Source organism: Xenia sp. Carnegie-2017, unplaced genomic scaffold (assembly GCF_021976095.1).
Source record: "Xenia sp. Carnegie-2017 unplaced genomic scaffold, XeniaSp_v1 HiC_scaffold_24, whole genome shotgun sequence".
In the NCBI taxonomy this organism is placed as follows: Eukaryota; Metazoa; Cnidaria; class Anthozoa; order Malacalcyonacea; family Xeniidae; genus Xenia; species Xenia sp. Carnegie-2017.
In genome coordinates this window covers 7956352-7972170 of record NW_025813487.1, presented here as the reverse complement: position 1 = coordinate 7972170, position 15819 = coordinate 7956352, and the positions used below count along the sequence as shown (strand labels likewise).

The window sequence follows — 15819 nt, the reverse complement described above, 5'->3', positions numbered from 1 at the left end:
GACCCAAAATTGTGTAAGATGTAAGAATCTGTATGCCTATGACCAAAACCATTTTTCATTAGTTAGATTATTATTTCAAAAAAATAGGCAAACTGCATGAAATAGCTAGCAACTGAAGAATAAAAACATATCATATACATAAATTAATATGAGCCCCACCCAACAATTATTGATCTTCCTGTACATGAATGAATCCAAGAAAATAGAGAAATCTTGTAACAAAATTATATTTAAAGTAAATGGTTTGAACCCGGGAGTATCGTTACATGTTTGTAAATGTAGATGGTTCAGGTTGGTATAGTCCTGAGAAGGACTGTTTTTGTTGTTGTTGACTGATGTTTTGACAACCTTAGCAGGAGTCAACTTCAGAGTCAAATGACGATGAAGAACACATATAAAATATTGACTTTAGTATGTTATTTCAGTAGCAAATCAACACATATCAACAAACAAGTTTCATCATATCAAAAGTTCAAAATAAGTTGATGTACATAACTAAGTGATGAAAACCCTCTACAACGATAATTTTAAAATTAAACGATGACAAAAATAACTTTCGAACGAGAACAAATCATGTTAAACACAGTGATTTAATGTTCCGCTTCACTTATATTCATTTCCTTCCCTAAACAATGTTAGAAATCTAACTTGAATATCTCGTTTATGTTTGTTGTATTTTATGGTTTGACAATAACCCTGTTTAAATGCTTATCACGATAAATAAAGCAATTTTCGTAGTTTTGAACGAGATGAACTGTAACTAAAATGATCATTGTTCTTTAATTGCACAAATATTTAAATGACAAACCATCTTTGTTCTACTTATAAATAGGTAAATAAAATGAAATTAATTCTAGTCGCCATCTAAGGATGTAAAATCTTATTCTTACCGTTATATTAGATGGAAGTTTTTCAATTCAAAATGTCTTTACGCAACTATGGAAACATTTTGCTTTTGCAAAAGAATACACGAAAATTACAGTGAAAATGACATCCCTCTTGCACCTTCTCTAACCAAGGTTATGATGGGTGTACATCCCTAGCTTTGCAACCCTCAGTAAATCCTTCCCTGTGATCATTTATGATTACTTGACAGTAGTTTCAGAATTCACGATTTATTTTAGACTTAGATGCAGACTGACCTGTTCTTGACTCACAGCAAACCACCAGAAAAGGGTGCTGTTTGTAGCAAGTAGCCATTTCGATGTATAATATTAATTTCGAATAGACATTAAATGTATGAGCTCCATTGAAAAGATTTAACTAACCTTTTATCCTTAAGTGCTCACATCAACATTCAAAGCTCTTCATTTAACCCTACGCCAGATGCATAGGGGCAAGGAAAATGAGATAAAATTCTCATTATCTTTCAAATATTTGGGTCATGTAAAATACGACGTATGAAACAGGCGCAAGTCTACAGTTTAGTTTTAAGCTTCTAACTTACGGCAATAGTTCACACACCAATTTAGCAAATTACTTTAGAACGACTTAAATTATAGCGTTCAAATCAAAATTCAAAAATATTGTTGTTAGCTTCCATAGTCGAAACACATGGCACATGCTGTAACCATGACGACAAACGTAAAATAATTTTTTTATTTTATACAAATACTTTGGTGAAATCATTGAGCTCTAAAAGACCTGGAGGGGCAAAGGGGCCTGGACCCCGTGGTCAAAAACATGGCGGTAATGGCGGATTTTGGTTGTCAAAACTTCCACTTTGAGAAAAATTTTTGTATTCGCTCCCTCCCGAAAACGGATCTCTGTTACTGCTCATAATAATGACATACCACGATAATAAGCATAAAATATGAAAATAATAATGCTTCAGGTTTTTGTGAAATAGACACACATTTAAATGAGGTAAAACGGTGTCATAATGAAATGTTTCCTTTTCTGGCATTACTTCAGCATCCGTATACCAAACAAGTTTGCAGCATGTTTTAAAGATAAAATTTCTAAAGTTTTGTGCTTGGCATTGATATTTTATATAATCGCAATTGTGGTTGTCAAATCCGGGTGGGCGAAAAAATTTCATTTCATGAGCCCGCGTCTTTCCGCTGACTTTGAAACAGCAAAATCGCCATGTTTTTGACCACGCAACCGCCTGATAATAATTATAATTTTGTGACGGGTTGGTTGGGATGATCAATCTTAATGACATAAGGCTACTTGAAAGTGAAAATAATGGAACAACAAGTTCTTCGTAGAAAAACTAATTTCTAGTACAAAGTCTAAAGCTACTGGCCCATTGGCAAGATAGAAGCGAAAAAAAGATAAAGCCCCAAAGGCCGACGCTATATTGACATATTTATACCACACATTGATCGTCCACGCATGTCATTGATGATGTCACGTGTCATTTCTTTATCTCCTCAGGCCCTCACTTACGAAGGTTTACAATGCTCTACGAAGTTGTGATACATGATATTTTTCTTTCCAAAGAAATTCTTAGTTCAAGAAATATATGCTCGAGATGATTAGATGAGCAAATGATCAGAGGCAAAATCATGAGAAAACTTTGAAAATTCGGATCTCAGACGGCTGAAAATGGTCATTTTATAGAAACTTTTTAAAGTCATTATATTACTTGCTCTACGGAAATAGCAAGATCTTATAAATTTTTTTCATTTTTCCAAGAATTAAAAGCCCAAAGGACCAAGGTGTTGAATACATGAAAGTTATCAAGGCTAGGAAGCAGAATGTGATTAATATATACGATAAATCCCCGATCTACTGTGCTTAGAAACAAAAGAGGGACAAAATTTCGTTGAATATAACCAATTTACATTGCCCATTGGTCCAATATGTTAAGCATACTTACGAATAAAGTTATTGCACAGTTACAATGCTTTATTATTCCCAATGGTTATTGAATTTGTTACTTTTGAATACTTGACCTTCTCGGCTAACCTTGACAATTCCAATAACATTGACAACAAAAACTTATTTGGTTACAACAGATAGGGCGCCTCTCCTTATTTGACTAGAAATTATTGGATACAAAATATCAAGTTGTTTTTCCCATAATATCTCTAACCTGTATGTACTTTCCTATTAATGACATTCGCATTATATTGGACGTGACGATATTTGAACCTTAATTAACTTACTTGAGTAAGTCTACATTTTACTATGGACTAATGATAAAAATGTTCTATTTATGTTCTAATTTACTCTGTCTATTCCATAACAGGGGGCGTAGTAAACTCGTTGATGAGGAAGGGGGGAGGGTTCAAATTTATGAATGCATGTCTTAATTTATAGAAAACAATGGATTTCAAAAAGAATTTGATTCTGCAGAGCATGCATGTATGAATACGTCCCCCCCCCCAAATATTGAGGTTGCTAAACAATTGCATATGGATGTAATATTTACGATCATTGTAACAGTTTCAATGGTTGTAAAAAGACAAATTGTATTTCGACATGCCATAACAAATTACAGTAATCAAAGTTCTGGAGGAACCGACATAAAATCAAGATGATAGTCCATATTCTGTCTGCTGTCCTCAAAGAGATTACTGACCTCAAGGTCTATTAATTCAAGTCCATTTAGTTCATCTTGATTTGTTTCCTGGAGTGAATTGGTATCATTAACTTGATTTGATTCCTCTGTCAGAAATTATAGAAACTAGTAAAAAGTTTTTTATTTGTTTGAAAATGTTGTCGAGAACGGTATGTAGTGAGAGACAGCCAATCTTTTGGCTCGGGAAAGTCATATTGGAATACATCGTAAACAAGCTTAAAGAAAAATGACAGAATGAAGCACAACAAGATTTGTTAAATGGATCACTTTGAGGCAGATCATGTGAACTGTGAGTAGGGCTGTCAATAGAAATTTAATGAGAGGGAGGCATTCTCATTTGTTGCGCAACGTTTTGAAAACAATTTAAGAAAGTGCCAATACTGATGAAATTATGTTTGCAATGATAGAACCTTTGAAATTACGAAGAAACAAGAATCTTGAGATTTTAAAACATTGCATCAAAACAGACGAAGTGAACTGTTTAGATGCATATTTTGCAATCTCAAGATGTCTTCTCTCCAATTACTACTCTATATTTCTTTAAATTGTCGGCTTGTCGTGGTTTTCAAAATTACAGTGTACCCACATATTGCAAAATGGCTTCTATTTCAAATACTCTTCAGTTTCCACACAACTTCAGGTTGATACCAGTAGGCAGCATTTTATACCATTAACTCCGTCACAATGAAATGAAATCTGTCGTTGTGAAGTAAAGTATCAGTACATATACCATAATTTTAGTTCTCATTATGCAATGTGACGTCACAAGTTAGATATATCGGACATAGCAAGCCTCAATATCTCGAGAATTAAAAGTGATTTGCATAAACTGGTTTAGAATATCCATTGTCATTTTAAAATATTTCTTCAATAAAGTATTACTCAGATAGCAAAATTTTCGTTTCATAGGAACTTTCAGAAATTAAACAACTCGCTTTCAATAAAATCAGTCAGGCACAATTGAATATATGAATAACACACCCTCCCCCACCAATCAACGTTTACCAGGTGGCCGTGACTGTGAGATGTATGTGCGGGTATCAAAAATAGTCAGTGACGAAAACTTTGCTAAATTGATCAGCGCGGAAAATTTGCAAAATTTCAAATGGAAATAGGCAGTTGGACTTCAATGGTTCATCTGATAGTTAAGTAAATTGTTTCAAATATAAACCTTTTAGAGGGAGGAATGTACAGGTACTTTGAAGTAGCTCACGCACAAAAATGACAAAGCAATTTAAACGCATCGCATTAAAATATGTCAGACTTTGTTCAAGAAAATGAAGTTTCAGGAATTTGGCGTACACAGACAATTAGTTCAAATCACAGATTATTTTGTTTTCGTTTTGAATAACTTTATAGCTCTCTTTAATTATGTATAAATTTCAGTTTCAAAAACCTGAATCATTATAAACAGAAAAATTGATGATGATTTATGTAAAATGTCTTATAAACGGAAAAACACAAATTAATCTACGATTCGGAAGATGAACGTTCGCGTAAGAATCGTCCAAATTTACTAAACTTTATTAGTTGAAACAACATATGCCATATTTTAACCTTATGCGTTCTAATTGCAATCTATTGGTGTCATTTTGGCGCAAGCTATTTTAAAATAGTTTGTCGGTTACAAATTTTTTACTCTAACAACGATTATTATTTACGAAAATTTAACTGTAATAACGTAAATGGTTTTAAGCCCGGACGTATCGTTAGATGTTTCTAGATGTAGATCGTTACATCTACATCTACGATAGTTAGTAGAGTCCTGAGAAAGTGAACTTGACTTTAAAGGTGACGATTGCTAAGGAAGTCAAAACGTCAGTCAATATCAATAACTGTAATAATGTAAATGGTTTGAACCCGGACGTATCGTTACATGTTTCTAGATGGAGATCGTCATGGTTAGTAGAATCCTGAAAGTAACTTGACTTTAAAGACGACTGCTAAGAGTGAAACGTCAGTCAACATCAATAACTGTAATAACGTAAATGGTTTGAACCAGGCGCATCGTTACATGTTTCTAGATGTAGATGGTCATGGTTAGTAGAGTCCTGAAAATCAACTTGATTTTAAAGGTGACGACTGCTAAGGAAGTCGAAACGTCAGTCAAAACAACAAAACAGCCTTTTTCATGACTCTACTAACCTGGATGATCTACATCTACAAACATGTGAAAATTTGACATTAGATAAATCATTGGAAGTCAAACTACTTATTTCCACCAAAGGTTTTTGCAAACCTTGTACGCTGTTCGATTTAGCAACGTTCTCTCAAATGTATTGTTTTTTCAATTTTCCCCAATCCTTTGGGGTAACCATTACCTCCGTAGGATTTCTAGCACTTCAACAGGGCAGCATATTGATATTTACTGTCTAGATTCAGAGACAAATCGTTCGTTCGTAGAGCCGTACTGCCACTGTAGGATTCCAATGGAATATGAATTTCAACAATCGGTCGCAACTAAAAACGTCATCTTATGTCAAATACATCGTAAATATTATCGAATTCTAAATATAAGATAAGATCCCAACAGATCGTGTTTGAGAAAGCCATCAGCATTTGACTTTTTCAGTACTTATTTAAAAAAGCAAGCGATGTTTCGTCTTGACTCAAGACTTCTCAGACTAATTACATAGACTTAAGCCTAAGCCACACTATCGTCTATATTCACGAAAACGAAAACAAAACGAAAATTCGTGCACGAAATACATGCCAGACACGACGTAAATTTGCAAGCATGTTTACAAAGATCGGCTAAAACGTAAACGGTATTATTGTTGGATGTGTCTTTGTAGTAGTCGTTGCAGTAACAAAACAAGGAAAAAAAGAAAAGGTGTCTTCCTCTGGCAAGAAGGTACTCTTTCTGAAGTTGAAAGCAAGCATTTAGCAAGACAATCAAACGCCGATACTAGATTCACCCAATTAATAAACAACGTGATCGACTTGGATAATTTAACAATTTGAATACAGTTACGAGAACTGAACAAAGAAAACAGACTCATAAAATACTTGCGAATGACGACAAATTGTTTTTTTCTCGCGTCGGATTTATTAAAACTCATGCCACCAAGCCATCTTTGTGTAGTTAAGTTTTAGATTATTAGCCAATTGCATGCGTTTTCGTTAACGAAAAAGGTCAAAAGTTCAACTCTTCTAATATGCACGAGAACGAAATTTTCGTTGAGTTTTCGTTCAAGAATTTTGTTGCGGCAGTTTTCGTTCTAATTTTCGTCGATATGGACGATAGTGTGGCCTAGGCTTTACTACGATGCTCAAAAGTTCCTGTTTATTACTTTTACTTTGCTGTGTGCTCTTTCATAGGAAGCAACTATCTATAACTCCCTTTTTTCTCTTCAGATCTTAAAAACTCTTAAATTGGTCTTTGGAATAGTTAGGGGAGAATGAACGTCCCTGTCAGCTCTCTTTATGGTAAATTTCCCGATTACTCATCCCCCCTTATATCTTGTACAATCTTCCTTACATTTCCTTACAATACTCAATATCAGCTTTACACTGTAAGTACACATCCACACAAACCTCACACCTTAACTATCTAAGTAATTACATCTCATTTGAAGATGTCTTGAGTCGAAACGAAACGACAAACGTCACTTGCTTTGTTTTAATAAATATCAAAGAAATCGAACGCTTATGGTTATCTTTGAAACGATCTGTTGGACTCTAACCTTTAGGTTGATAATTCAATAAAAATTCTTTAATATTTCAAACATGTTACCTTCTTTAGTACATAAAACACTGTCTAATTCTTGTTGATCAAGGTTATCAACGTCGTCGTCGGCGCTCATGATTCACTATATAAAGAAAAAAAAGTCAAACTAGATGAATTGGTCAATTTTGACTTCAAAATATCATGTATTTTCAGTAAACATCGACTACAAATCATCTAGAGTTGCAACTACGTAATAAGTAGCGTGCTTATAGCCATGCATTAAAGTCAATAACGAGCATAATTTCTGTTCAACGAGAATGATCATGATGAAGTAAGAGATTGCGAACTATAGAATATCACATGTGCAAATGCGTCATTATGTCGTAACAAAACCCCATCATTCTTTGCGGACGCAGACGTGGTGCATAATAAAAGTGAAAGCCGTTTTGAAGAGTAGCCTTTTGTCATTTCTCAAATAAATATGTTTACTGATGACTTAAAGCAATCAAATAAAATGCAGTCTACTGCTGTCGACACCTTAAGAATAAAATTGAATTTCAACAGATAAATTTTCACAAACTCTTTCGATATTTGAAATAGAATTTGCCAACAACCATCATGCATAGCGCGCGTTTGTTCGTTTCACATCAAAACAATTGTAGAATCACATATATCAACTATTGTTACTTAAAAAACGAATATCAAAAATTCATCAAACATTGCAGTGATTAGTACAACGAAACATGTAACAATAAATTGAAATTTGGGAAGTGTTATGTCCCAACATTTCTAGGAGTGAATGTTTATTAAATGATTTTTATCTTCTGTCGAAGACTCGAAGATATTTCGATCTTGTGGAAGCTTCTTTTAGTTAACCACTTAATCACAAGCAGTAACTAAAGGTGATTTACATAGACTAGAGTTTGGGATCGCATGTAATTTTGCATTGCTTACAATCATTCATACAATTTATCAAACTTTTAGCAACATATAGATAGCGAATGTTCACGGAAATAATCTTAACAATATGTGACAAACTGGAATTCAAATTCAGGAGTTCGTTTCCATGTACTTTACTTATGTCACTGAAATTCGAACAAATACTTAATACATGATATTTACCTTTTGATGAAAATGCTTTGCACACTTTTATCGAAATTTTCGTAAGGCGTCTTCTCCAATGAATACGATGACTAGAAAATGAAAGTATTGATCTCAGGAAGAATGTCATATGATCTCTGCGTGACTAGAAATACTATATGATTAAATATCATGTGTATAAACTCACGCTAGTTAACCTAGTTTCTTTCAATAATTGACGAAAATTGGTCAATTTGATAAAAGAATTTTTGGTTTCACAAGAATTACTCCACAATATACAGCGTAAGACTTCGGTAGAGAAATTTTTTATCTCACTGTAAATGCTACACGCAAGAAAATACTGGATATTAAAAGTGCTAATAGTCAATTGGTAAAGTGACGACAATAAAAGTGTAGATTTTAGGGGAGGTCTGGTAGTGCAGCCACCAAAGATATTAAAGAAAGTTGAAAAATTGCCCAGAAAAACTCAGTTCAATTGTACTACTGATTTGTTTCGCTAAAATTGAGGAGTTAAAATGTTTCCGACAGGGTGTGCAATTTATTTTGGAAGTTAAATCTAAAGTTTGCGTGCCCACCTGTACCCTCCTCAGTAAATCTGTCCATGTTTTATAGTGGTTATCTCATTAATGGCAGGAGACATGGTAAAGCTGTAATGGAGAAAGTCCTTTTAAAACACTTTTGTTTTCTTGGATTACAGTAAATCACTCTACAAATATGGAATAAAGAAAAACTTTTCGTTGGAAGAAAACTTACATTGTCGATAGGGAAACAATACTTATACAAATTCTTCCTAAGTTAAAATGGAAATGATAGTATATATCAATATATGAGTGATTATTTTACTTTTATTGCAAATTCGTAATAGTTAAATTTTAACGTTGCCAACAAATAGCGACACTATTTTTAAGCAACGTTTTTCAAAGATGAAAGTTCAACGTACACCATGTCATGAAGAAATTTATATTGCATACGAATGAACGTAAGTTGTGATCTAAACATGTTTTTGCTCAATAGCCACATACCCAGAACTACATACGTTGTCTGTGAATTTTAGATAGGTGTGCTAAATATACAATGAAAAATATTAGCTACATGAACACTTTGCAAAGAACGTGAAATTAGCACGATAATTAATATCTCACTGTTGGTCATATATAAGTAGCTAACGGTTTAAGCTTGTACATAGCTACATAGTATCTCTTGTAATTGTTGGCAGTATTGAGCACATGCTCTGTTCTACAGAGAAAAAATCCCAGTCTGCTTTCAAGACATCTTTCAACGGGCTATGTTGATTTTGTAAAACTCATTTCTTTAGAAAATGTCAAACGTTCGCCACTTGTCAGTTTGTACATTATAAATTTCTTACAAATTTGTCATTTTTACATACCATCTTCAGAATATTCACTGTCTTTGCCATAAGATTCAGCAGTCTTTAGTTCATTCGTTTCATTTTAAAATTCTTAAGGAAAGAAATTTTGTCTTAAAGAGTTTCCAGCAAAAGAAACATGTGCTAAAGCACAATATTTATACATGTGAAAGACAATAAAAATGTAATTTCTCAAGACAGTGATAATGTGACAAATATTGTATTCATTTGATTTACTAGTTAGAGCAATAATTAGCAATTGGGAATAATAATGTGTAGTTTTGACAAACCATAGAGGAAGATGTGGCACTGGAATTTTTTTTGCCCAGTCTTCCTTAAGTGAATTATTTTAAATGAAATTATTTTGAATTCCTTTGTGGGTGCTTGGTTTATTGTAATATAGTTGTTTTGTCAGGGAGTTAGGAACTGAAACATTTTTCCCTACAACAGAACAATCTTGATGCATAACAATTTAAATATGAATGAATTACGTAAGAAAGTGACTTGTTTCAAAACATCTGTTTGGAGCATACACTTTTTCATACAGTGGTTATTTTTTGCAATTGTGTGGTAATGTCCCAAAAATTCAAAATATAAATAATATTTAAGTGACCTTCACTGAACAGTCCACCTATATTAAGTAGACATTGTCACCTTTTCCAAGATTCAAATTTGATTTTTCATTGTTCAAAACTGTATTAAATGGTCGGGTGAATTAAAAACCCACCACATACAACAATTAGGCATTTAAAATAAACGACAACTTTTTTATTATAAACATCAACTTACATTAAGTCAACTTCAGTAGACTGGAAAGTCGAAACATGTTTATAATAAAAAATTTTGTTATTTATTTTAAATCCATAATTAATCTGGTGCTTTTGAGATCATACATACATACATATAACAATTTATAAAACCAACACATACAGTGTTTTGTGAAGAAGCAAAAAATGCCATGTTCCAACATATATTTCAGAATGCAAGATTAGTAAGAGATGCTGTGTGACTGGTAACTTTATAATAAGTCTCAAAGTATTTCAAAGTTTTGAAAAATATAATTGTATTCGGCACTAATTTGATTAAATCCAAACTGAGGTTGTTGCTTTTGTTTAAATATTTTGCTACCATTATATTCAAAGATGTGTTGTCTCATTTAACACATAAACGAATGCAGCATTGATAAATTAAAATTTAAAATAAAATGAATAAAAAAAACAAATGTGTTGCCTTTTTGGTCCTTCTCAACAAAACACCAATAACAATGACTACATTCTACAGCATAATTCATAAAATGTTCAAAATTACTGTTTCATTTATGACCAAATATAAAATAAAATGCACTCGCCAGATAATTTTGTTCAAAATCTATATTATAAATCATTAAAAACTTACTGTACGTTTTACAGACATTAATGACGATGTGTTTACGGAATCATGAAGCATGCGACGTTTGAAAATTGCATCGCTCGCGTGCAAATTCTGACGATTTTTTTCCTTCATTTCATAAATTTCATACACACATATAATTTTTCATAGCTCATACAACCAAACAACCCCATAAACGATGACAAAAACAAGACTAATGAAGAAAAGTTAAATCACGTTTTCTTACGACTACTTCCGCTTGCATGAGCACCAAGACTATTGCTTTGTATGGGGGAGGGAGAGGGATGTGATAATGTTGCAAATGTTTTGGGCTAATGATATTCTTTATCAGTTGATGGTTGCATGTGAAAAGAGCGAAGTTTTTCGATGTGTATTTTCTGCTAATAACTCATACAAAAAGATCCTATAACAAAAGAACAGGTATAGTCATTTTTTAGCCTCATGGTTTGCCACAGACGACAGGTACAAGGGCTTCTTTATTTGAAAGTTGGTGCTACAGTTGATGAAATTAATAGAAAAGATTTGTTTAGTTTTGTAACACGCTGTCCATTAATTTATCTCATTTCCTCATTATTCTTATAATGCATGAGTCAATACCATGAGTTACCACACCCCCCGGGATATCCCTAGGCATTTGCCCTGGAGACCTTTCTCGGGGGTCGGGAATTTGCTCGTAAAAGAGATGCTCGGGAGTCGGGTATTTACTTCGGCTGTAATACCCCCGAAGATTTGGCACCATTTGAGTACGCGAGTCGCGACTATTGATTTCAATTAAACGCGACATTAAGTACCAATTCCCATCTCTTTGTATCCAGACGGACCATCGTGTAGTTTTTTTCCTTACCCAGTTGCTGATGCAGAGACCTTGCGGAGGGAAGATTGCGAAACATGCACGTGAGTTTGCTATGGGCATTATGTCACCGATGTGTCAGAGCTGCTAAATTTATATGCAGTTGGCAAAGCTATAAGGAGCCCGCCGGCCGCCGCCGTCTGAAATACTGGCAGACTTTCACAAGAATTACAGTGGTGGATGTGTAGAGGATACTGACATAAGCATGCTTGCCAAGAAATGTTTGCTGTCAACCGATGATGTTAAATTGTGGCTTCAGCACTTGACGCAAATTTCTGTGAACAGGAAAAGAGGTGCTGGAAAAGCAAAAGCAACAAGAGAAAAGCGGAGCAAGGGAAAATAACTCAGGAACGAATTTCTTTTACTACATTTATTTTTTGTAGGATCTCTCATATATCTTGTTTAATAAAGTATTAAAAAGTGTTCCTAATTTTCGTAATTTAAATTAAATTGGTCCGGGAGCAAGGCATTTGCCGTTGGCAGCTTGCCGGGGGCCGAGTATTTGCCTTCTTGCCTCTCCCCGGCAGCGGGGAAATTGAACTATTAAAACGAAAAAAATCAAATACCCGGCCAAATTCCCGGGGGAGGGATGGTAACTCTTGGAATTGATTTATGCATAAATGTAGATCGTCCAGGTTGGTATAGTCCCGAGAAGGACTGTTTTTGTTGTTGTTGACTGACGTTTCGACAACCTTAGCGATAGTCATCTTGAGAGTCAAAATTCTATTTATGGCCGAAACAGAAGTCGGCCCTTCCATAGCATCCGGCAACCAAGTATGTAACACTAATTGAGCAGATTTTCCTACATCCCCTATAGTTAATAATATACAAATCCAAATACAAGCTGAAGATGGTGATAAAGCCGGAAATAAACTACAGCAATCTACTGCCCCAAATTCTTTCCAGATTAATATAATAGCCAGCATTAATCCTATGTCTCCTATTCTATTGATTAACATTGCTTTAATTGCCGCCTTATTAGCTTGTATGCGCGTAAACCAAAAGTTGATTAATAAATAAGAAGATAAACCATCATCCTCCCAACCAATAAATAATTGCACATAATTATTACTAGTAATTAAAATTAACATAAAAAAGGAAAACGACAGATAACACATAAACCTAGATAAGTGGGGATCTTCTCACATATAACTTGTAGAATACACATGAACTAACCCGCTAATTGCTGTAACTACAATTAACATTTATTACAATTAACAGCTGTTACCATATCAATTGTAGGCCAAAGCTAGTTATTAGTAAATTTGACTCTATCCATCTGCCTAACTCTATATATACTGTAGACCCATTAATCAGGACTTCATAACATAACACAAAAGAAAGGAGACTGCTGACGAGAACCCACAAAGAACTTAACAAGCCAGCCCCCTTTCTTCCTAAATAGCGACCCCCTAATCCGCTTCCGACTTCGCTTAGTAATGGTATTAATATAACTAGAAGATACATTGGAATAAATCTAAGATAATCAAGTGTACTAATTGAAAGAATAAGCTAGGACATATTATAATTGTTAACACTAAATATAAACTTGCCCCCATTAATATTGCTTGCCTAAACTTGTTTCCTCTTGTGTTATATTGCCACATGGAGAATTTAACATATTTATTATTACTAAAGGCGTAGACAAAGGTTGATTGAACATAATTTTTACTAATCTAATGTAATAAACTCCAGCTATCACAGAACAAACTAAAGCTAGTAAAGCACTGAGATAGTAACCTTGACCAACAACTGCTAAAATTACCTACCATTTAGTTAGAAACGCAATTAAAGGAGGAATTCCTGCAGTAGACAATAAACCTGTAGCTAATGCTAATGCTAACATTGGGTTTAATCTTGAAACACCACTAAATTTAATAAGCATGTTTCTTTTAGGGGATATAATTAGGACTCCAGACCAAAGTAATACTTGAGTTATTATGTAAGCACCTATATACATTAAACTTGCCTAAAGACTTTCTATAGACCCAATAGCTATTCCAAGTAACACAAACCCCATATGGCCTATTCCGCTATAAGCTAGTAGTCTTTTTATTCGAGTTTGATTCAAAGCTCCTATAGCTCCAACAATCAAAGAGATCAACCCCGCTATTAATAGCCCAATTTCATTTAAGCCTATTTGTACTATAATAGCTAGTACTCCTAATTTAGGTACAATAAATAATAGCGCAGCTACCCAAGTTGGAGCTCCTTCGTATACATCGGGGGCTCACATTTGAAATGGGGCTGCAGACACTTTAAATAACAATGAGATAGTAATAAGACACTTACCAGCTAAAACAGCATAAGATTCTAAACTCATACGAATAAATTAAAGTTCAAGTTCTCCTGTGAAGCCATAATTTAAAGTACAACCAAACAGAAACAACCCCGAAGATAGTGCCCCTAACACAAAGTATTTATGTCCAGCTTCTGCCGATAACAATGAGCTTTTATTATAAGCCACTAAGATAAACATACATAATGTTTACATCTCTAATGCTAAATATATAGAAATTAAATTTGTTGACCCTATAAGTAATAAATTACCAAAGATCTCTAATAAAATCAATAAAGAGCTTGATCGATGCGATGTTTGATGGTCCAGCATACATAGTATAGCTAGTCCACTTATCATCACCAACATTTTAATAGCCTGTGTCCAACATAGTAAATGGGGCACAGTTAATAACTCAGTAGCCCCCACAACCCCCGCAAGTAGTATAGCTAATCTTAAAGTCGGGGCTTTTAATCCATATGTCAACACTATTAGTATAATGAGCCCTAGTGTTAATTCCATAATATGCCAGGGGCTATGCACCCACATGGCATATGCCTTGTTAATCCCTAAACCTTTTGTCTTCCTTCTTTGCAGCAACCAGAAGTTGATTACGTCGATGGGGCCAATATAGTCAAGCATCGCTGAGACCATTCCTTGCGTACTAGGACTCAGAAAAGTTGGGATTGATCGTTGTAGATAGAAATCGAACTGTGTCACCACGCTCTGAACTCAAATCATGTACGGTTTTCATGGTCGAACAGACCAACCTAAGGTACCTTCTACAGCACCAGGGCACCGCAATTCAACATCGAGGTCGCAAACATTGTCCTCGATAAGAACTCTCCGACAATATTACGCTGTTATCCCTGCGGTAGCTTTTATCCGCTTTCGATATTATTTTGGACTATGATATCGGGTCATTATCGCCCACATAAGACTATGTCCTTGTGCCAGCTAGGGGTTTCCCCCTCACTGTCAGGCTAATGAGATTAGCTTTTATACCAATAAGCTCGCCTTCGTTTCTTATTCAAAGGTAGTCACCCCAACTAAACTGTCTTACCAACAAAATTACTGACTCAAAATTAGGATACTTGTATCGATCATTTTTAGTCAACGTTATTGGTATCCGGTAAAGCTCGATAGGGTCTTTTCGTCTTACAATGATTATGTAGTATCTTCACTACAACTATAATTTCATCGGCTTTCCTCTTGAGACAGTAAGACCCTCGTGGTTCCATTCATACCCGCCAACAATTAATTGGCTATTTATTGTGCTACATTATAACGGTCAGAGTTACCGCGGCCATTCAGTTGGGTTTCGCTTAGACGTTAGTCCTTAGTTTCACTATACAACCATTGGACAGAATTCACCCTCTATTCTTAAGTAACCTTTAACAGAGAGCGATGTTTTTGGTAAACAGTCGAGATCGTATTTTGCCGAGTTCCTTTAGAGAAATTATGCCTTGATCTAAGTCCCATAATAACAGTTGAAGGTACAAAGTACCATAATATTTTCCTGAACAAGTACAAGAATTATAATTCATCGGGCGTAATACCCTTAGAAGCTGTATATAGATTTATTTGGGAGTGAATCTTGTACTACTCATGCCTGCATTATCACTTCTGTTTG

General features: G+C 34.5%; 1 long non-coding RNA gene across 1 annotated transcript; it reads right to left on the bottom strand.

The window, feature by feature from the left end:
* Positions 1-3396: 3396 nt before the first annotated feature.
* Positions 3397-9986, bottom strand: LOC124450623. Its single transcript, XR_006950141.1, has 4 exons — positions 9691-9986; positions 7269-7344; positions 5854-5992; positions 3397-3618 (listed from the first exon to the last, which is right to left on the bottom strand). It is a non-coding gene; the product is annotated as an uncharacterized LOC124450623 (long non-coding RNA).
* Positions 9987-15819: the final 5833 nt, after the last annotated feature.